The 22,954-nt window shown below is 46.5% G+C and overlaps 6 non-coding genes across 6 annotated transcripts; all 6 read left to right on the forward strand.

Moving 5' to 3' along the window:
* The first annotated feature begins 68 nt into the window (after positions 1–68).
* On the forward strand, positions 69–141 carry trnav-uac (transfer RNA valine (anticodon UAC)). Its single transcript has one exon. It is a non-coding gene; the product is annotated as a tRNA-Val (tRNA).
* A 2,858-nt stretch (positions 142–2,999) lies between these two features.
* Positions 3,000–3,072, forward strand: trnav-uac (transfer RNA valine (anticodon UAC)). Its single transcript has one exon. It is a non-coding gene; the product is annotated as a tRNA-Val (tRNA).
* A 2,858-nt stretch (positions 3,073–5,930) lies between these two features.
* trnav-uac (transfer RNA valine (anticodon UAC)) lies at positions 5,931–6,003 on the forward strand. Its single transcript has one exon. It is a non-coding gene; the product is annotated as a tRNA-Val (tRNA).
* Positions 6,004–11,792: 5,789 nt separating this feature from the next.
* On the forward strand, positions 11,793–11,865 carry trnav-uac (transfer RNA valine (anticodon UAC)). Its single transcript has one exon. It is a non-coding gene; the product is annotated as a tRNA-Val (tRNA).
* Positions 11,866–17,654: 5,789 nt separating this feature from the next.
* On the forward strand, positions 17,655–17,727 carry trnav-uac (transfer RNA valine (anticodon UAC)). Its single transcript has one exon. It is a non-coding gene; the product is annotated as a tRNA-Val (tRNA).
* A 2,858-nt stretch (positions 17,728–20,585) lies between these two features.
* On the forward strand, positions 20,586–20,658 carry trnav-uac (transfer RNA valine (anticodon UAC)). The gene has a single exon. It is a non-coding gene; the product is annotated as a tRNA-Val (tRNA).
* The last annotated feature ends 2,296 nt before the right edge of the window (positions 20,659–22,954 follow it).

Here is a 22,954-nt window from a genome sequence, read left to right on the forward strand (position 1 = left end):
GAAAGGTAAAATGGCTTCAACTTTCAGTGCTGGGTGCCACTGAGCCTTAGCAGTAGCGACTGCGCCTTGTTTCTGTAGTGTAGTGGTCATCACGTTCGCCTTACGCGCGAAAGGTCCCCAGTTCGAAACTGGGCAGAAACTGCTTTGTTCTTCAACTGCAGCATTTTACATGGACAGGAGCGGAGTTTTCTTGCTTGCTTTCCCATCTGCAAACCTGCCTTCGAATTTACTTGAACAAATCTGCTCTCGTAGTGAAATGTAATGCAACTCCATTTAATTACTGTGCAAAGCATTGTAAAGTTTTTCTCCAACCTGATTGTGATCATATGCCATTCTGTTTGAGAGTGTAGTTACCGCCTTCTGATCCTTCCACGAAAAGCAGTACCGCACTTGCATTCCTTGCGCAGGCGGCCCGTTTCCAAGACAGGGAAGAAGCTGATGCGCTGGTGTCACAGCGCACCGCGGATTCCTGAACAAGTCTGTCTGTCAAATGTACCCCCAAAGTCGTCTATGAAGGACATCATTTGGAAGCTGTCTGTCGTTATTTAACGTGCGTGAGTTGTTACCAGAGGTCCTGAATCATGTTTTGGAGCAGTTCGCACGTTAGTGGCTCATTCAACCAGCAACAGCAATGAAAGAAATTACACTCTCAGAGGAACCTCTGGACCTGTGCTTTGATAGCGTCGCTAGTATTAAGGTGCGCCCCGAGATCTAACCACATTGGAACTGAAACGGAGGAATCGACAGAGAGGCTACAGAATGACATCGCATCCATTTGGTTTTCTTTAAATCACTGACGAGCAGGAAAATGTAAACTGGGAGGGCGAGTGGAGAAGTGAGGCAGTTGTAGCTCTGGTGAAATTCCTTCTTTGTGATTCACTCAGCAACCAGAGACGTGTGAAGGTGACTCAGGCGTGAGAGCTCTTCACATCGAGAACAAAAAAGCACTCAAGGGCACTTAGCACCTCTTCCGGAGTGGGGGTGGGGTGAGCTAATTACCTTTTGACTTCTGTTACTATGTTCAGAAACTGCCTTTTAGATTGATGTGAACAGAAACTGCATTTCTAATAAGCACCGTGGAGTTTAGCAAAATTTATTGAGTCGCTTCTCGTCGACTCAGTTGGTATCCCTGTGGCTCATATCCAGGTGTGAACATCTCTGCAGCGAATTGCACGGGTAAGGCAAAAAGGCAAGGAAAGTGGCATCTCGAACCGGCTCCGAGGTCAGAGCATCCTCACAATGTGATCTGTCGTTCTCGGATTGTAATGCTACCTCCGGTTTTAGGGTGGAGAACATTCTTTGGGACTCTTATTCTGCAAAACAGACACAGTGACTGTAACTCTGCTGTGCGGTATGATGTGGAACACGGCCTGCTCAGCTTTGTGCATTTTCCCTGTAGTCCGGTGTGTTTCATGTTCCGTGTAAACGTGAAAGTTGTCCTGTTTCGATCAAAGGGTGAAATCATTTAGCAAAGCAAGAATCGAAATTGCAGTAATGTCAAGCAGCTCATGGTAATTTGACCAAATCATAACCGATCGCATGTTCTCACGCACTCACAGATACATTTGTAGTTGAAAAGATTCTGAGAAGATAGACTCAGCTTACCATTGATAGTTGTCTGGATTGATGGGCTATCATTATCTGCTGCGAAATTGATATTGTAGACGGGCACATCCCAGCAGTTGTGCGAGTCGGAGAGGGATCATGGAACCCTTTTCACGTGGCTTTGCATCGGTTGTTATGCAGGAGCACAATTGGAAGTGCAAGAAAATGGGGCAGCGCGGCGGGCTGGTAGTGTGGCCGAGCGGTCTAAGCCGCTGGATTAAGGCTCCAGTCTCGACAGAGGCGTGGGTTCGAATCCCACCGCTGCCATTTCTGCTGATCGCTTCCAACGACGCAGTTTGTTAAAATGCTGTTTCGACTCCTGCTGCATTTCTGTTGAAAACCGAAGAAAATTGGGTTTGCTTCCTGGGCAATTAACTGTGGTGTGGGAAAGTGCCGACTTTTCCGATGTCTGTGCTGTCATGATCGTGTTCGCCTCCCGCGTGGAAAATCGCAAACAGCTCTGCTGTCCCAGGCAAGTTGAGCGTTTACTGGAACCGAATGGCGACTGTGATTTCATTGCTGTTGTGAAACAAAGTCCTGCGGTGGCACGACTCGTCGTTATTTTGTTTTATGGCCAATGGGAAAATCGTTCCAATGAATTGCGATGTCACATGTTATTGAATTTCTCCCATTTCCTTCATTTCCGTCCTGCGGACATCGGAAGGGAAAGGTAATCTAATCGAGTCTGTGATTGGTGAAATTCACTTTTTCATGGCCCATTCTTATTGTGTTCTTTCTTTCTCTCTTTTCAGCATTGTCTGGGAAGTGGTGGTGCACTCAGGCTCCAGTATGTTTGAAAGAGCAGTTTGGAATTGCCCTGTTGTTAGTTGTGAGATTACTTTATGACTCATGCCCCCGGCCTGTCTCACATTTTGCATTCATGCTCGCTGTGTCTGAAAATGCATTTGGTTTGCCAGTTTTGTTTGTGTTCCGTGTTAAATGCTTTCTGTTTTGCGATTCGCTCAATACCTTACGAATTAACAGGGTTTCTGAGGTAACTTGCAGCTGCAAAAATCCTCAACTGAGAATCTGGGAAAATTTCCCGGAGTATGGTCAGTCGGAGCAAAAGTAAGGAAGTCGTTCGTTTCTGCAGTGTCTTACAACGCTACCTTTCCCGTGAGCAGTCGAACAGACGAAATGATTGTGCCACAGACTGCGACGGCAAGCTCCGCTAAAAAGTAATCCTTTACAGCCGGTGTAAGCAACACAATGTTATTGGCGCACACCGCGTGGAAACAGATACTTCGGTGTATCTCGTCCATGCTCACCACATAGCCAAAATTAAAGAAGTCCCATTAAACAACGAGCGATTGGAAACAGAAAGGTGAAAGGTAAAATGGCTTCAACTTTCAGTGCTGGGTGCCACTGAGCCTTAGCAGTAGCGACTGCGCCTTGTTTCTGTAGTGTAGTGGTCATCACGTTCGCCTTACGCGCGAAAGGTCCCCAGTTCGAAACTGGGCAGAAACTGCTTTGTTCTTCAACTGCAGCATTTTACATGGACAGGAGCGGAGTTTTCTTGCTTGCTTTCCCATCTGCAAACCTGCCTTCGAATTTACTTGAACAAATCTGCTCTCGTAGTGAAATGTAATGCAACTCCATTTAATTACTGTGCAAAGCATTGTAAAGTTTTTCTCCAACCTGATTGTGATCATATGCCATTCTGTTTGAGAGTGTAGTTACCGCCTTCTGATCCTTCCACGAAAAGCAGTACCGCACTTGCATTCCTTGCGCAGGCGGCCCGTTTCCAAGACAGGGAAGAAGCTGATGCGCTGGTGTCACAGCGCACCGCGGATTCCTGAACAAGTCTGTCTGTCAAATGTACCCCCAAAGTCGTCTATGAAGGACATCATTTGGAAGCTCTCTGTCGTTATTTAACGTGCGTGAGTTGTTACCAGAGGTCCTGAATCATGTTTTGGAGCAGTTCGCACGTTAGTGGCTCATTCAACCAGCAACAGCAATGAAAGAAATTACACTCTCAGAGGAACCTCTGGACCTGTGCTTTGATAGCGTCGCTAGTATTAAGGTGCGCCCCGAGATCTAACCACATTGGAACTGAAACGGAGGAATCGACAGAGAGGCTACAGAATGACATCGCATCCATTTGGTTTTCTTTAAATCACTGACGAGCAGGAAAATGTAAACTGGGAGGGCGAGTGGAGAAGTGAGGCAGTTGTAGCTCTGGTGAAATTCCTTCTTTGTGATTCACTCAGCAACCAGAGACGTGTGAAGGTGACTCAGGCGTGAGAGCTCTTCACATCGAGAACAAAAAAGCACTCAAGGGCACTTAGCACCTCTTCCGGAGTGGGGGTGGGGTGAGCTAATTACCTTTTGACTTCTGTTACTATGTTCAGAAACTGCCTTTTAGATTGATGTGAACAGAAACTGCATTTCTAATAAGCACCGTGGAGTTTAGCAAAATTTATTGAGTCGCTTCTCGTCGACTCAGTTGGTATCCCTGTGGCTCATATCCAGGTGTGAACATCTCTGCAGCGAATTGCACGGGTAAGGCAAAAAGGCAAGGAAAGTGGCATCTCGAACCGGCTCCGAGGTCAGAGCATCCTCACAATGTGATCTGTCGTTCTCGGATTGTAATGCTACCTCCGGTTTTAGGGTGGAGAACATTCTTTGGGACTCTTATTCTGCAAAACAGACACAGTGACTGTAACTCTGCTGTGCGGTATGATGTGGAACACGGCCTGCTCAGCTTTGTGCATTTTCCCTGTAGTCCGGTGTGTTTCATGTTCCGTGTAAACGTGAAAGTTGTCCTGTTTCGATCAAAGGGTGAAATCATTTAGCAAAGCAAGAATCGAAATTGCAGTAATGTCAAGCAGCTCATGGTAATTTGACCAAATCATAACCGATCGCATGTTCTCACGCACTCACAGATACATTTGTAGTTGAAAAGATTCTGAGAAGATAGACTCAGCTTACCATTGATAGTTGTCTGGATTGATGGGCTATCATTATCTGCTGCGAAATTGATATTGTAGACGGGCACATCCCAGCAGTTGTGCGAGTCGGAGAGGGATCATGGAACCCTTTTCACGTGGCTTTGCATCGGTTGTTATGCAGGAGCACAATTGGAAGTGCAAGAAAATGGGGCAGCGCGGCTGGCTGGTAGTGTGGCCGAGCGGTCTAAGCCGCTGGATTAAGGCTCCAGTCTCGACAGAGGCGTGGGTTCGAATCCCACCGCTGCCATTTCTGCTGATCGTTTCCAACGACGCAGTTTGTTAAAATGCTGTTTCGACTCCTGCTGCATTTCTGTTGAAAACCGAAGAAAATTGGGTTTGCTTCCTGGGCAATTAACTGTGGTGTGGGAAAGTGCCGACTTTTCCGATGTCTGTGCTGTCATGATCGTGTTCGCCTCCCGCGTGGAAAATCGCAAACAGCTCTGCTGTCCCAGGCAAGTTGAGCGTTTACTGGAACCGAATGGCGACTGTGATTTCATTGCTGTTGTGAAACAAAGTCCTGCGGTGGCACGACTCGTCGTTATTTTGTTTTATGGCCAATGGGAAAATCGTTCCAATGAATTGCGATGTCACATGTTATTGAATTTCTCCCATTTCCTTCATTTCCGTCCTGCGGACATCGGAAGGGAAAGGTAATCTAATCGAGTCTGTGATTGGTGAAATTCACTTTTTCATGGCCCATTCTTATTGTGTTCTTTCTTTCTCTCTTTTCAGCATTGTCTGGGAAGTGGTGGTGCACTCAGGCTCCAGTATGTTTGAAAGAGCAGTTTGGAATTGCCCTGTTGTTAGTTGTGAGATTACTTTATGACTCATGCCCCCGGCCTGTCTCACATTTTGCATTCATGCTCGCTGTGTCTGAAAATGCATTTGGTTTGCCAGTTTTGTTTGTGTTCCGTGTTAAATGCTTTCTGTTTTGCGATTCGCTCAATACCTTACGAATTAACAGGGTTTCTGAGGTAACTTGCAGCTGCAAAAATCCTCAACTGAGAATCTGGGAAAATTTCCCGGAGTATGGTCAGTCGGAGCAAAAGTAAGGAAGTCGTTCGTTTCTGCAGTGTCTTACAACGCTACCTTTCCCGTGAGCAGTCGAACAGACGAAATGATTGTGCCACAGACTGCGACGGCAAGCTCCGCTAAAAAGTAATCCTTTACAGCCGGTGTAAGCAACACAATGTTATTGGCGCACACCGCGTGGAAACAGATACTTCGGTGTATCTCGTCCATGCTCACCACATAGCCAAAATTAAAGAAGTCCCATTAAACAACGAGCGATTGGAAACAGAAAGGTGAAAGGTAAAATGGCTTCAACTTTCAGTGCTGGGTGCCACTGAGCCTTAGCAGTAGCGACTGCGCCTTGTTTCTGTAGTGTAGTGGTCATCACGTTCGCCTTACGCGCGAAAGGTCCCCAGTTCGAAACTGGGCAGAAACTGCTTTGTTCTTCAACTGCAGCATTTTACATGGACAGGAGCGGAGTTTTCTTGCTTGCTTTCCCATCTGCAAACCTGCCTTCGAATTTACTTGAACAAATCTGCTCTCGTAGTGAAATGTAATGCAACTCCATTTAATTACTGTGCAAAGCATTGTAAAGTTTTTCTCCAACCTGATTGTGATCATATGCCATTCTGTTTGAGAGTGTAGTTACCGCCTTCTGATCCTTCCACGAAAAGCAGTACCGCACTTGCATTCCTTGCGCAGGCGGCCCGTTTCCAAGACAGGGAAGAAGCTGATGCGCTGGTGTCACAGCGCACCGCGGATTCCTGAACAAGTCTGTCTGTCAAATGTACCCCCAAAGTCGTCTATGAAGGACATCATTTGGAAGCTGTCTGTCGTTATTTAACGTGCGTGAGTTGTTACCAGAGGTCCTGAATCATGTTTTGGAGCAGTTCGCACGTTAGTGGCTCATTCAACCAGCAACAGCAATGAAAGAAATTACACTCTCAGAGGAACCTCTGGACCTGTGCTTTGATAGCGTCGCTAGTATTAAGGTGCGCCCCGAGATCTAACCACATTGGAACTGAAACGGAGGAATCGACAGAGAGGCTACAGAATGACATCGCATCCATTTGGTTTTCTTTAAATCACTGACGAGCAGGAAAATGTAAACTGGGAGGGCGAGTGGAGAAGTGAGGCAGTTGTAGCTCTGGTGAAATTCCTTCTTTGTGATTCACTCAGCAACCAGAGACGTGTGAAGGTGACTCAGGCGTGAGAGCTCTTCACATCGAGAACAAAAAAGCACTCAAGGGCACTTAGCACCTCTTCCGGAGTGGGGGTGGGGTGAGCTAATTACCTTTTGACTTCTGTTACAATGTTCAGAAACTGCCTTTTAGATTGATGTGAACAGAAACTGCATTTCTAATAAGCACCGTGGAGTTTAGCAAAATTTATTGAGTCGCTTCTCGTCGACTCAGTTGGTATCCCTGTGGCTCATATCCAGGTGTGAACATCTCTGCAGCGAATTGCACGGGTAAGGCAAAAAGGCAAGGAAAGTGGCATCTCGAACCGGCTCCGAGGTCAGAGCATCCTCACAATGTGATCTGTCGTTCTCGGATTGTAATGCTACCTCCGGTTTTAGGGTGGAGAACATTCTTTGGGACTCTTATTCTGCAAAACAGACACAGTGACTGTAACTCTGCTGTGCGGTATGATGTGGAACACGGCCTGCTCAGCTTTGTGCATTTTCCCTGTAGTCCGGTGTGTTTCATGTTCCGTGTAAACGTGAAAGTTGTCCTGTTTCGATCAAAGGGTGAAATCATTTAGCAAAGCAAGAATCGAAATTGCAGTAATGTCAAGCAGCTCATGGTAATTTGACCAAATCATAACCGATCGCATGTTCTCACGCACTCACAGATACATTTGTAGTTGAAAAGATTCTGAGAAGATAGACTCAGCTTACCATTGATAGTTGTCTGGATTGATGGGCTATCATTATCTGCTGCGAAATTGATATTGTAGACGGGCACATCCCAGCAGTTGTGCGAGTCGGAGAGGGATCATGGAACCCTTTTCACGTGGCTTTGCATCGGTTGTTATGCAGGAGCACAATTGGAAGTGCAAGAAAATGGGGCAGCGCGGCTGGCTGGTAGTGTGGCCGAGCGGTCTAAGCCGCTGGATTAAGGCTCCAGTCTCGACAGAGGCGTGGGTTCGAATCCCACCGCTGCCATTTCTGCTGATCGTTTCCAACGACGCAGTTTGTTAAAATGCTGTTTCGACTCCTGCTGCATTTCTGTTGAAAACCGAAGAAAATTGGGTTTGCTTCCTGGGCAATTAACTGTGGTGTGGGAAAGTGCCGACTTTTCCGATGTCTGTGCTGTCATGATCGTGTTCGCCTCCCGCGTGGAAAATCGCAAACAGCTCTGCTGTCCCAGGCAAGTTGAGCGTTTACTGGAACCGAATGGCGACTGTGATTTCATTGCTGTTGTGAAACAAAGTCCTGCGGTGGCACGACTCGTCGTTATTTTGTTTTATGGCCAATGGGAAAATCGTTCCAATGAATTGCGATGTCACATGTTATTGAATTTCTCCCATTTCCTTCATTTCCGTCCTGCGGACATCGGAAGGGAAAGGTAATCTAATCGAGTCTGTGATTGGTGAAATTCACTTTTTCATGGCCCATTCTTATTGTGTTCTTTCTTTCTCTCTTTTCAGCATTGTCTGGGAAGTGGTGGTGCACTCAGGCTCCAGTATGTTTGAAAGAGCAGTTTGGAATTGCCCTGTTGTTAGTTGTGAGATTACTTTATGACTCATGCCCCCGGCCTGTCTCACATTTTGCATTCATGCTCGCTGTGTCTGAAAATGCATTTGGTTTGCCAGTTTTGTTTGTGTTCCGTGTTAAATGCTTTCTGTTTTGCGATTCGCTCAATACCTTACGAATTAACAGGGTTTCTGAGGTAACTTGCAGCTGCAAAAATCCTCAACTGAGAATCTGGGAAAATTTCCCGGAGTATGGTCAGTCGGAGCAAAAGTAAGGAAGTCGTTCGTTTCTGCAGTGTCTTACAACGCTACCTTTCCCGTGAGCAGTCGAACAGACGAAATGATTGTGCCACAGACTGCGACGGCAAGCTCCGCTAAAAAGTAATCCTTTACAGCCGGTGTAAGCAACACAATGTTATTGGCGCACACCGCGTGGAAACAGATACTTCGGTGTATCTCGTCCATGCTCACCACATAGCCAAAATTAAAGAAGTCCCATTAAACAACGAGCGATTGGAAACAGAAAGGTGAAAGGTAAAATGGCTTCAACTTTCAGTGCTGGGTGCCACTGAGCCTTAGCAGTAGCGACTGCGCCTTGTTTCTGTAGTGTAGTGGTCATCACGTTCGCCTTACGCGCGAAAAGTCCCCAGTTCGAAACTGGGCAGAAACTGCTTTGTTCTTCAACTGCAGCATTTTACATGGACAAGAGCGGAGTTTTCTTGCTTGCTTTCCCATCTGCAAACCTGCCTTCGAATTTACTTGAACAAATCTGCTCTCGTAGTGAAATGTAATGCAACTCCATTTAATTACTGTGCAAAGCATTGTAAAGTTTTTCTCCAACCTGATTGTGATCATATGCCATTCTGTTTGAGAGTGTAGTTACCGCCTTCTGATCCTTCCACGAAAAGCAGTACCGCACTTGCATTCCTTGCGCAGGCGGCCCGTTTCCAAGACAGGGAAGAAGCTGATGCGCTGGTGTCACAGCGCACCGCGGATTCCTGAACAAGTCTGTCTGTCAAATGTACCCCCAAAGTCGTCTATGAAGGACATCATTTGGAAGCTGTCTGTCGTTATTTAACGTGCGAGAGTTGTTACCAGAGGTCCTGAATCATGTTTTGGAGCAGTTCGCACGTTAGTGGCTCATTCAACCAGCAACAGCAATGAAAGAAATTACACTCTCAGAGGAACCTCTGGACCTGTGCTTTGATAGCGTCGCTAGTATTAAGGTGCGCCCCGAGATCTAACCACATTGGAACTGAAACGGAGGAATCGACAGAGAGGCTACAGAATGACATCGCATCCATTTGGTTTTCTTTAAATCACTGACGAGCAGGAAAATGTAAACTGGGAGGGCGAGTGGAGAAGTGAGGCAGTTGTAGCTCTGGTGAAATTCCTTCTTTGTGATTCACTCAGCAACCAGAGACGTGTGAAGGTGACTCAGGCGTGAGAGCTCTTCACATCGAGAACAAAAAAGCACTCAAGGGCACTTAGCACCTCTTCCGGAGTGGGGGTGGGGTGAGCTAATTACCTTTTGACTTCTGTTACAATGTTCAGAAACTGCCTTTTAGATTGATGTGAACAGAAACTGCATTTCTAATAAGCACCGTGGAGTTTAGCAAAATTTATTGAGTCGCTTCTCGTCGACTCAGTTGGTATCCCTGTGGCTCATATCCAGGTGTGAACATCTCTGCAGCGAATTGCACGGGTAAGGCAAAAAGGCAAGGAAAGTGGCATCTCGAACCGGCTCCGAGGTCAGAGCATCCTCACAATGTGATCTGTCGTTCTCGGATTGTAATGCTACCTCCGGTTTTAGGGTGGAGAACATTCTTTGGGACTCTTATTCTGCAAAACAGACACAGTGACTGTAACTCTGCTGTGCGGTATGATGTGGAACACGGCCTGCTCAGCTTTGTGCATTTTCCCTGTAGTCCGGTGTGTTTCATGTTCCGTGTAAACGTGAAAGTTGTCCTGTTTCGATCAAAGGGTGAAATCATTTAGCAAAGCAAGAATCGAAATTGCAGTAATGTCAAGCAGCTCATGGTAATTTGACCAAATCATAACCGATCGCATGTTCTCACGCACTCACAGATACATTTGTAGTTGAAAAGATTCTGAGAAGATAGACTCAGCTTACCATTGATAGTTGTCTGGATTGATGGGCTATCATTATCTGCTGCGAAATTGATATTGTAGACGGGCACATCCCAGCAATTGTGCGAGTCGGAGAGGGATCATGGAACCCTTTTCACGTGGCTTTGCATCGGTTGTTATGCAGGAGCACAATTGGAAGTGCAAGAAAATGGGGCAGCGCGGCGGGCTGGTAGTGTGGCCGAGCGGTCTAAGCCGCTGGATTAAGGCTCCAGTCTCGACAGAGGCGTGGGTTCGAATCCCACCGCTGCCATTTCTGCTGATCGCTTCCAACGACGCAGTTTGTTAAAATGCTGTTTCGACTCCTGCTGCATTTCTGTTGAAAACCGAAGAAAATTGGGTTTGCTTCCTGGGCAATTAACTGTGGTGTGGGAAAGTGCCGACTTTTCCGATGTCTGTGCTGTCATGATCGTGTTCGCCTCCCGCGTGGAAAATCGCAAACAGCTCTGCTGTCCCAGGCAAGTTGAGCGTTTACTGGAACCGAATGGCGACTGTGATTTCATTGCTGTTGTGAAACAAAGTCCTGCGGTGGCACGACTCGTCGTTATTTTGTTTTATGGCCAATGGGAAAATCGTTCCAATGAATTGCGATGTCACATGTTATTGAATTTCTCCCATTTCCTTCATTTCCGTCCTGCGGACATCGGAAGGGAAAGGTAATCTAATCGAGTCTGTGATTGGTGAAATTCACTTTTTCATGGCCCATTCTTATTGTGTTCTTTCTTTCTCTCTTTTCAGCATTGTCTGGGAAGTGGTGGTGCACTCAGGCTCCAGTATGTTTGAAAGAGCAGTTTGGAATTGCCCTGTTGTTAGTTGTGAGATTACTTTATGACTCATGCCCCCGGCCTGTCTCACATTTTGCATTCATGCTCGCTGTGTCTGAAAATGCATTTGGTTTGCCAGTTTTGTTTGTGTTCCGTGTTAAATGCTTTCTGTTTTGCGATTCGCTCAATACCTTACGAATTAACAGGGTTTCTGAGGTAACTTGCAGCTGCAAAAATCCTCAACTGAGAATCTGGGAAAATTTCCCGGAGTATGGTCAGTCGGAGCAAAAGTAAGGAAGTCGTTCGTTTCTGCAGTGTCTTACAACGCTACCTTTCCCGTGAGCAGTCGAACAGACGAAATGATTGTGCCACAGACTGCGACGGCAAGCTCCGCTAAAAAGTAATCCTTTACAGCCGGTGTAAGCAACACAATGTTATTGGCGCACACCGCGTGGAAACAGATACTTCGGTGTATCTCGTCCATGCTCACCACATAGCCAAAATTAAAGAAGTCCCATTAAACAACGAGCGATTGGAAACAGAAAGGTGAAAGGTAAAATGGCTTCAACTTTCAGTGCTGGGTGCCACTGAGCCTTAGCAGTAGCGACTGCGCCTTGTTTCTGTAGTGTAGTGGTCATCACGTTCGCCTTACGCGCGAAAGGTCCCCAGTTCGAAACTGGGCAGAAACTGCTTTGTTCTTCAACTGCAGCATTTTACATGGACAGGAGCGGAGTTTTCTTGCTTGCTTTCCCATCTGCAAACCTGCCTTCGAATTTACTTGAACAAATCTGCTCTCGTAGTGAAATGTAATGCAACTCCATTTAATTACTGTGCAAAGCATTGTAAAGTTTTTCTCCAACCTGATTGTGATCATATGCCATTCTGTTTGAGAGTGTAGTTACCGCCTTCTGATCCTTCCACGAAAAGCAGTACCGCACTTGCATTCCTTGCGCAGGCGGCCCGTTTCCAAGACAGGGAAGAAGCTGATGCGCTGGTGTCACAGCGCACCGCGGATTCCTGAACAAGTCTGTCTGTCAAATGTACCCCCAAAGTCGTCTATGAAGGACATCATTTGGAAGCTGTCTGTCGTTATTTAACGTGCGTGAGTTGTTACCAGAGGTCCTGAATCATGTTTTGGAGCAGTTCGCACGTTAGTGGCTCATTCAACCAGCAACAGCAATGAAAGAAATTACACTCTCAGAGGAACCTCTGGACCTGTGCTTTGATAGCGTCGCTAGTATTAAGGTGCGCCCCGAGATCTAACCACATTGGAACTGAAACGGAGGAATCGACAGAGAGGCTACAGAATGACATCGCATCCATTTGGTTTTCTTTAAATCACTGACGAGCAGGAAAATGTAAACTGGGAGGGCGAGTGGAGAAGTGAGGCAGTTGTAGCTCTGGTGAAATTCCTTCTTTGTGATTCACTCAGCAACCAGAGACGTGTGAAGGTGACTCAGGCGTGAGAGCTCTTCACATCGAGAACAAAAAAGCACTCAAGGGCACTTAGCACCTCTTCCGGAGTGGGGGTGGGGTGAGCTAATTACCTTTTGACTTCTGTTACTATGTTCAGAAACTGCCTTTTAGATTGATGTGAACAGAAACTGCATTTCTAATAAGCACCGTGGAGTTTAGCAAAATTTATTGAGTCGCTTCTCGTCGACTCAGTTGGTATCCCTGTGGCTCATATCCAGGTGTGAACATCTCTGCAGCGAATTGCACGGGTAAGGCAAAAAGGCAAGGAAAGTGGCATCTCGAACCGGCTCCGAGGTCAGAGCATCCTCACAATGTGATCTGTCGTTCTCGGATTGTAATGCTACCTCCGGTCTTAGGGTGGAGAACATTCTTTGGGACTCTTATTCTGCAAAACAGACACAGTGACTGTAACTCTGCTGTGCGGTATGATGTGGAACACGGCCTGCTCAGCTTTGTGCATTTTCCCTGTAGTCCGGTGTGTTTCATGTTCCGTGTAAACGTGAAAGTTGTCCTGTTTCGATCAAAGGGTGAAATCATTTAGCAAAGCAAGAATCGAAATTGCAGTAATGTCAAGCAGCTCATGGTAATTTGACCAAATCATAACCGATCGCATGTTCTCACGCACTCACAGATACATTTGTAGTTGAAAAGATTCTGAGAAGATAGACTCAGCTTACCATTGATAGTTGTCTGGATTGATGGGCTATCATTATCTGCTGCGAAATTGATATTGTAGACGGGCACATCCCAGCAGTTGTGCGAGTCGGAGAGGGATCATGGAACCCTTTTCACGTGGCTTTGCATCGGTTGTTATGCAGGAGCACAATTGGAAGTGCAAGAAAATGGGGCAGCGCGGCTGGCTGGTAGTGTGGCCGAGCGGTCTAAGCCGCTGGATTAAGGCTCCAGTCTCGACAGAGGCGTGGGTTCGAATCCCACCGCTGCCATTTCTGCTGATCGTTTCCAACGACGCAGTTTGTTAAAATGCTGTTTCGACTCCTGCTGCATTTCTGTTGAAAACCGAAGAAAATTGGGTTTGCTTCCTGGGCAATTAACTGTGGTGTGGGAAAGTGCCGACTTTTCCGATGTCTGTGCTGTCATGATCGTGTTCGCCTCCCGCGTGGAAAATCGCAAACAGCTCTGCTGTCCCAGGCAAGTTGAGCGTTTACTGGAACCGAATGGCGACTGTGATTTCATTGCTGTTGTGAAACAAAGTCCTGCGGTGGCACGACTCGTCGTTATTTTGTTTTATGGCCAATGGGAAAATCGTTCCAATGAATTGCGATGTCACATGTTATTGAATTTCTCCCATTTCCTTCATTTCCGTCCTGCGGACATCGGAAGGGAAAGGTAATCTAATCGAGTCTGTGATTGGTGAAATTCACTTTTTCATGGCCCATTCTTATTGTGTTCTTTCTTTCTCTCTTTTCAGCATTGTCTGGGAAGTGGTGGTGCACTCAGGCTCCAGTATGTTTGAAAGAGCAGTTTGGAATTGCCCTGTTGTTAGTTGTGAGATTACTTTATGACTCATGCCCCCGGCCTGTCTCACATTTTGCATTCATGCTCGCTGTGTCTGAAAATGCATTTGGTTTGCCAGTTTTGTTTGTGTTCCGTGTTAAATGCTTTCTGTTTTGCGATTCGCTCAATACCTTACGAATTAACAGGGTTTCTGAGGTAACTTGCAGCTGCAAAAATCCTCAACTGAGAATCTGGGAAAATTTCCCGGAGTATGGTCAGTCGGAGCAAAAGTAAGGAAGTCGTTCGTTTCTGCAGTGTCTTACAACGCTACCTTTCCCGTGAGCAGTCGAACAGACGAAATGATTGTGCCACAGACTGCGACGGCAAGCTCCGCTAAAAAGTAATCCTTTACAGCCGGTGTAAGCAACACAATGTTATTGGCGCACACCGCGTGGAAACAGATACTTCGGTGTATCTCGTCCATGCTCACCACATAGCCAAAATTAAAGAAGTCCCATTAAACAACGAGCGATTGGAAACAGAAAGGTGAAAGGTAAAATGGCTTCAACTTTCAGTGCTGGGTGCCACTGAGCCTTAGCAGTAGCGACTGCGCCTTGTTTCTGTAGTGTAGTGGTCATCACGTTCGCCTTACGCGCGAAAAGTCCCCAGTTCGAAACTGGGCAGAAACTGCTTTGTTCTTCAACTGCAGCATTTTACATGGACAAGAGCGGAGTTTTCTTGCTTGCTTTCCCATCTGCAAACCTGCCTTCGAATTTACTTGAACAAATCTGCTCTCGTAGTGAAATGTAATGCAACTCCATTTAATTACTGTGCAAAGCATTGTAAAGTTTTTCTCCAACCTGATTGTGATCATATGCCATTCTGTTTGAGAGTGTAGTTACCGCCTTCTGATCCTTCCACGAAAAGCAGTACCGCACTTGCATTCCTTGCGCAGGCGGCCCGTTTCCAAGACAGGGAAGAAGCTGATGCGCTGGTGTCACAGCGCACCGCGGATTCCTGAACAAGTCTGTCTGTCAAATGTACCCCCAAAGTCGTCTATGAAGGACATCATTTGGAAGCTGTCTGTCGTTATTTAACGTGCGAGAGTTGTTACCAGAGGTCCTGAATCATGTTTTGGAGCAGTTCGCACGTTAGTGGCTCATTCAACCAGCAACAGCAATGAAAGAAATTACACTCTCAGAGGAACCTCTGGACCTGTGCTTTGATAGCGTCGCTAGTATTAAGGTGCGCCCCGAGATCTAACCACATTGGAACTGAAACGGAGGAATCGACAGAGAGGCTACAGAATGACATCGCATCCATTTGGTTTTCTTTAAATCACTGACGAGCAGGAAAATGTAAACTGGGAGGGCGAGTGGAGAAGTGAGGCAGTTGTAGCTCTGGTGAAATTCCTTCTTTGTGATTCACTCAGCAACCAGAGACGTGTGAAGGTGACTCAGGCGTGAGAGCTCTTCACATCGAGAACAAAAAAGCACTCAAGGGCACTTAGCACCTCTTCCGGAGTGGGGGTGGGGTGAGCTAATTACCTTTTGACTTCTGTTACAATGTTCAGAAACTGCCTTTTAGATTGATGTGAACAGAAACTGCATTTCTAATAAGCACCGTGGAGTTTAGCAAAATTTATTGAGTCGCTTCTCGTCGACTCAGTTGGTATCCCTGTGGCTCATATCCAGGTGTGAACATCTCTGCAGCGAATTGCACGGGTAAGGCAAAAAGGCAAGGAAAGTGGCATCTCGAACCGGCTCCGAGGTCAGAGCATCCTCACAATGTGATCTGTCGTTCTCGGATTGTAATGCTACCTCCGGTTTTAGGGTGGAGAACATTCTTTGGGACTCTTATTCTGCAAAACAGACACAGTGACTGTAACTCTGCTGTGCGGTATGATGTGGAACACGGCCTGCTCAGCTTTGTGCATTTTCCCTGTAGTCCGGTGTGTTTCATGTTCCGTGTAAACGTGAAAGTTGTCCTGTTTCGATCAAAGGGTGAAATCATTTAGCAAAGCAAGAATCGAAATTGCAGTAATGTCAAGCAGCTCATGGTAATTTGACCAAATCATAACCGATCGCATGTTCTCACGCACTCACAGATACATTTGTAGTTGAAAAGATTCTGAGAAGATAGACTCAGCTTACCATTGATAGTTGTCTGGATTGATGGGCTATCATTATCTGCTGCGAAATTGATATTGTAGACGGGCACATCCCAGCAATTGTGCGAGTCGGAGAGGGATCATGGAACCCTTTTCACGTGGCTTTGCATCGGTTGTTATGCAGGAGCACAATTGGAAGTGCAAGAAAATGGGGCAGCGCGGCGGGCTGGTAGTGTGGCCGAGCGGTCTAAGCCGCTGGATTAAGGCTCCAGTCTCGACAGAGGCGTGGGTTCGAATCCCACCGCTGCCATTTCTGCTGATCGCTTCCAACGACGCAGTTTGTTAAAATGCTGTTTCGACTCCTGCTGCATTTCTGTTGAAAACCGAAGAAAATTGGGTTTGCTTCCTGGGCAATTAACTGTGGTGTGGGAAAGTGCCGACTTTTCCGATGTCTGTGCTGTCATGATCGTGTTCGCCTCCCGCGTGGAAAATCGCAAACAGCTCTGCTGTCCCAGGCAAGTTGAGCGTTTACTGGAACCGAATGGCGACTGTGATTTCATTGCTGTTGTGAAACAAAGTCCTGCGGTGGCACGACTCGTCGTTATTTTGTTTTATGGCCAATGGGAAAATCGTTCCAATGAATTGCGATGTCACATGTTATTGAATTTCTCCCATTTCCTTCATTTCCGTCCTGCGGACATCGGAAGGGAAAGGTAATCTAATCGAGTCTGTGATTGGTGAAATTCACTTTTTCATGGCCCATTCTTATTGTGTTCTTTCTTTCTCTCTTTTCAGCATTGTCTGGGAAGTGGTGGTGCACTCAGGCTCCAGTATGTTTGAAAGAGCAGTTTGGAATTGCCCTGTTGTTAGTTGTGAGATTACTTTATGACTCATGCCCCCGGCCTGTCTCACATTTTGCATTCATGCTCGCTGTGTCTGAAAATGCATTTGGTTTGCCAGTTTTGTTTGTGTTCCGTGTTAAATGCTTTCTGTTTTGCGATTCGCTCAATACCTTACGAATTAACAGGGTTTCTGAGGTAACTTGCAGCTGCAAAAATCCTCAACTGAGAATCTGGGAAAATTTCCCGGAGTATGGTCAGTCGGAGCAAAAGTAAGGAAGTCGTTCGTTTCTGCAGTGTCTTACAACGCTACCTTTCCCGTGAGCAGTCGAACAGACGAAATGATTGTGCCACAGACTGCGACGGCAAGCTCCGCTAAAAAGTAATCCTTTACAGCCGGTGTAAGCAACACAATGTTATTGGCGCACACCGCGTGGAAACAGATACTTCGGTGTATCTCGTCCATGCTCACCACATAGCCAAAATTAAAGAAGTCCCATTAAACAACGAGCGATTGGAAACAGAAAGGTGAAAGGTAAAATGGCTTCAACTTTCAGTGCTGGGTGCCACTGAGCCTTAGCAGTAGCGACTGCGCCTTGTTTCTGTAGTGTAGTGGTCATCACGTTCGCCTTACGCGCGAAAGGTCCCCAGTTCGAAACTGGGCAGAAACTGCTTTGTTCTTCAACTGCAGCATTTTACATGGACAAGAGCGGAGTTTTCTTGCTTGCTTTCCCATCTGCAAACCTGCCTTCGAATTTACTTGAACAAATCTGCTCTCGTAGTGAAATGTAATGCAACTCCATTTAATTACTGTGCAAAGCATTGTAAAGTTTTTCTCCAACCTGATTGTGATCATATGCCATTCTGTTTGAGAGTGTAGTTACCGCCTTCTGATCCTTCCACGAAAAGCAGTACCGCACTTGCATTCCTTGCGCAGGCGGCCCGTTTCCAAGACAGGGAAGAAGCTGATGCGCTGGTGTCACAGCGCACCGCGGATTCCTGAACAAGTCTGTCTGTCAAATGTACCCCCAAAGTCGTCTATGAAGGACATCATTTGGAAGCTGTCTGTCGTTATTTAACGTGCGTGAGTTGTTACCAGAGGTCCTGAATCATGTTTTGGAGCAGTTCGCACGTTAGTGGCTCATTCAACCAGCAACAGCAATGAAAGAAATTACACTCTCAGAGGAACCTCTGGACCTGTGCTTTGATAGCGTCGCTAGTATTAAGGTGCGCCCCGAGATCTAACCACATTGGAACTGAAACGGAGGAATCGACAGAGAGGCTACAGAATGACATCGCATCCATTTGGTTTTCTTTAAATCACTGACGAGCAGGAAAATGTAAACTGGGAGGGCGAGTGGAGAAGTGAGGCAGTTGTAGCTCTGGTGAAATTCCTTCTTTGTGATTCACTCAGCAACCAGAGACGTGTGAAGGTGACTCAGGCGTGAGAGCTCTTCACATCGAGAACAAAAAAGCACTCAAGGGCACTTAGCACCTCTTCCGGAGTGGGGGTGGGGTGAGCTAATTACCTTTTGACTTCTGTTACTATGTTCAGAAACTGCCTTTTAGATTGATGTGAACAGAAACTGCATTTCTAATAAGCACCGTGGAGTTTAGCAAAATTTATTGAGTCGCTTCTCGTCGACTCAGTTGGTATCCCTGTGGCTCATATCCAGGTGTGAACATCTCTGCAGCGAATTGCACGGGTAAGGCAAAAAGGCAAGGAAAGTGGCATCTCGAACCGGCTCCGAGGTCAGAGCATCCTCACAATGTGATCTGTCGTTCTCGGATTGTAATGCTACCTCCGGTTTTAGGGTGGAGAACATTCTTTGGGACTCTTATTCTGCAAAACAGACACAGTGACTGTAACTCTGCTGTGCGGTATGATGTGGAACACGGCCTGCTCAGCTTTGTGCATTTTCCCTGTAGTCCGGTGTGTTTCATGTTCCGTGTAAACGTGAAAGTTGTCCTGTTTCGATCAAAGGGTGAAATCATTTAGCAAAGCAAGAATCGAAATTGCAGTAATGTCAAGCAGCTCATGGTAATTTGACCAAATCATAACCGATCGCATGTTCTCACGCACTCACAGATACATTTGTAGTTGAAAAGATTCTGAGAAGATAGACTCAGCTTACCATTGATAGTTGTCTGGATTGATGGGCTATCATTATCTGCTGCGAAATTGATATTGTAGACGGGCACATCCCAGCAATTGTGCGAGTCGGAGAGGGATCATGGAACCCTTTTCACGTGGCTTTGCATCGGTTGTTATGCAGGAGCACAATTGGAAGTGCAAGAAAATGGGGCAGCGCGGCGGGCTGGTAGTGTGGCCGAGCGGTCTAAGCCGCTGGATTAAGGCTCCAGTCTCGACAGAGGCGTGGGTTCGAATCCCACCGCTGCCATTTCTGCTGATCGCTTCCAACGACGCAGTTTGTTAAAATGCTGTTTCGACTCCTGCTGCATTTCTGTTGAAAACCGAAGAAAATTGGGTTTGCTTCCTGGGCAATTAACTGTGGTGTGGGAAAGTGCCGACTTTTCCGATGTCTGTGCTGTCATGATCGTGTTCGCCTCCCGCGTGGAAAATCGCAAACAGCTCTGCTGTCCCAGGCAAGTTGAGCGTTTACTGGAACCGAATGGCGACTGTGATTTCATTGCTGTTGTGAAACAAAGTCCTGCGGTGGCACGACTCGTCGTTATTTTGTTTTATGGCCAATGGGAAAATCGTTCCAATGAATTGCGATGTCACATGTTATTGAATTTCTCCCATTTCCTTCATTTCCGTCCTGCGGACATCGGAAGGGAAAGGTAATCTAATCGAGTCTGTGATTGGTGAAATTCACTTTTTCATGGCCCATTCTTATTGTGTTCTTTCTTTCTCTCTTTTCAGCATTGTCTGGGAAGTGGTGGTGCACTCAGGCTCCAGTATGTTTGAAAGAGCAGTTTGGAATTGCCCTGTTGTTAGTTGTGAGATTACTTTATGACTCATGCCCCCGGCCTGTCTCACATTTTGCATTCATGCTCGCTGTGTCTGAAAATGCATTTGGTTTGCCAGTTTTGTTTGTGTTCCGTGTTAAATGCTTTCTGTTTTGCGATTCGCTCAATACCTTACGAATTAACAGGGTTTCTGAGGTAACTTGCAGCTGCAAAAATCCTCAACTGAGAATCTGGGAAAATTTCCCGGAGTATGGTCAGTCGGAGCAAAAGTAAGGAAGTCGTTCGTTTCTGCAGTGTCTTACAACGCTACCTTTCCCGTGAGCAGTCGAACAGACGAAATGATTGTGCCACAGACTGCGACGGCAAGCTCCGCTAAAAAGTAATCCTTTACAGCCGGTGTAAGCAACACAATGTTATTGGCGCACACCGCGTGGAAACAGATACTTCGGTGTATCTCGTCCATGCTCACCACATAGCCAAAATTAAAGAAGTCCCATTAAACAACGAGCGATTGGAAACAGAAAGGTGAAAGGTAAAATGGCTTCAACTTTCAGTGCTGGGTGCCACTGAGCCTTAGCAGTAGCGACTGCGCCTTGTTTCTGTAGTGTAGTGGTCATCACGTTCGCCTTACGCGCGAAAGGTCCCCAGTTCGAAACTGGGCAGAAACTGCTTTGTTCTTCAACTGCAGCATTTTACATGGACAGGAGCGGAGTTTTCTTGCTTGCTTTCCCATCTGCAAACCTGCCTTCGAATTTACTTGAACAAATCTGCTCTCGTAGTGAAATGTAATGCAACTCCATTTAATTACTGTGCAAAGCATTGTAAAGTTTTTCTCCAACCTGATTGTGATCATATGCCATTCTGTTTGAGAGTGTAGTTACCGCCTTCTGATCCTTCCACGAAAAGCAGTACCGCACTTGCATTCCTTGCGCAGGCGGCCCGTTTCCAAGACAGGGAAGAAGCTGATGCGCTGGTGTCACAGCGCACCGCGGATTCCTGAACAAGTCTGTCTGTCAAATGTACCCCCAAAGTCGTCTATGAAGGACATCATTTGGAAGCTGTCTGTCGTTATTTAACGTGCGAGAGTTGTTACCAGAGGTCCTGAATCATGTTTTGGAGCAGTTCGCACGTTAGTGGCTCATTCAACCAGCAACAGCAATGAAAGAAATTACACTCTCAGAGGAACCTCTGGACCTGTGCTTTGATAGCGTCGCTAGTATTAAGGTGCGCCCCGAGATCTAACCACATTGGAACTGAAACGGAGGAATCGACAGAGAGGCTACAGAATGACATCGCATCCATTTGGTTTTCTTTAAATCACTGACGAGCAGGAAAATGTAAACTGGGAGGGCGAGTGGAGAAGTGAGGCAGTTGTAGCTCTGGTGAAATTCCTTCTTTGTGATTCACTCAGCAACCAGAGACGTGTGAAGGTGACTCAGGCGTGAGAGCTCTTCACATCGAGAACAAAAAAGCACTCAAGGGCACTTAGCACCTCTTCCGGAGTGGGGGTGGGGTGAGCTAATTACCTTTTGACTTCTGTTACAATGTTCAGAAACTGCCTTTTAGATTGATGTGAACAGAAACTGCATTTCTAATAAGCACCGTGGAGTTTAGCAAAATTTATTGAGTCGCTTCTCGTCGACTCAGTTGGTATCCCTGTGGCTCATATCCAGGTGTGAACATCTCTGCAGCGAATTGCACGGGTAAGGCAAAAAGGCAAGGAAAGTGGCATCTCGAACCGGCTTCCGAGGTCAGAGCATCCTCACAATGTGATCTGTCGTTCTCGGATTGTAATGCTACCTCCGGTTTTAGGGTGGAGAACATTCTTTGGGACTCTTATTCTGCAAAACAGACACAGTGACTGTAACTCTGCTGTGCGGTATGATGTGGAACACGGCCTGCTCAGCTTTGTGCATTTTCCCTGTAGTCCGGTGTGTTTCATGTTCCGTGTAAACGTGAAAGTTGTCCTGTTTCGATCAAAGGGTGAAATCATTTAGCAAAGCAAGAATCGAAATTGCAGTAATGTCAAGCAGCTCATGGTAATTTGACCAAATCATAACCGATCGCATGTTCTCACGCACTCACAGATACATTTGTAGTTGAAAAGATTCTGAGAAGATAGACTCAGCTTACCATTGATAGTTGTCTGGATTGATGGGCTATCATTATCTGCTGCGAAATTGATATTGTAGACGGGCACATCCCAGCAGTTGTGCGAGTCGGAGAGGGATCATGGAACCCTTTTCACGTGGCTTTGCATCGGTTGTTATGCAGGAGCACAATTGGAAGTGCAAGAAAATGGGGCAGCGCGGCTGGCTGGTAGTGTGGCCGAGCGGTCTAAGCCGCTGGATTAAGGCTCCAGTCTCGACAGAGGCGTGGGTTCGAATCCCACCGCTGCCATTTCTGCTGATCGTTTCCAACGACGCAGTTTGTTAAAATGCTGTTTCGACTCCTGCTGCATTTCTGTTGAAAACCGAAGAAAATTGGGTTTGCTTCCTGGGCAATTAACTGTGGTGTGGGAAAGTGCCGACTTTTCCGATGTCTGTGCTGTCATGATCGTGTTCGCCTCCCGCGTGGAAAATCGCAAACAGCTCTGCTGTCCCAGGCCAAGTTGAGCGTTTACTGGAACCGAATGGCGACTGTGATTTCATTGCTGTTGTGAAACAAAGTCCTGCGGTGGCACGACTCGTCGTTATTTTGTTTTATGGCCAATGGGAAAATCGTTCCAATGAATTGCGATGTCACATGTTATTGAATTTCTCCATTTCCTTCATTTCCGTCCTGCGGACATCGGAAGGGAAAGGTAATCTAATCGAGTCTGTGATTGGTGAAATTCACTTTTTCATGGCCCATTCTTATTGTGTTCTTTCTTTCTCTCTTTTCAGCATTGTCTGGGAGTGGTGGTGCACTCAGGCTCCAGTATGTTTGAAAGAGCAGTTTGGAATTGCCCTGTTGTTAGTTGTG

The sequence above is a fragment of the Chiloscyllium plagiosum genome, unplaced genomic scaffold, assembly GCF_037043375.1.
Source record: "Chiloscyllium plagiosum isolate Xiang-an unplaced genomic scaffold, Cpla_swu_hap1 HiC_scaffold_31, whole genome shotgun sequence".
Taxonomy (NCBI): Eukaryota; Metazoa; Chordata; class Chondrichthyes; order Orectolobiformes; family Hemiscylliidae; genus Chiloscyllium; species Chiloscyllium plagiosum.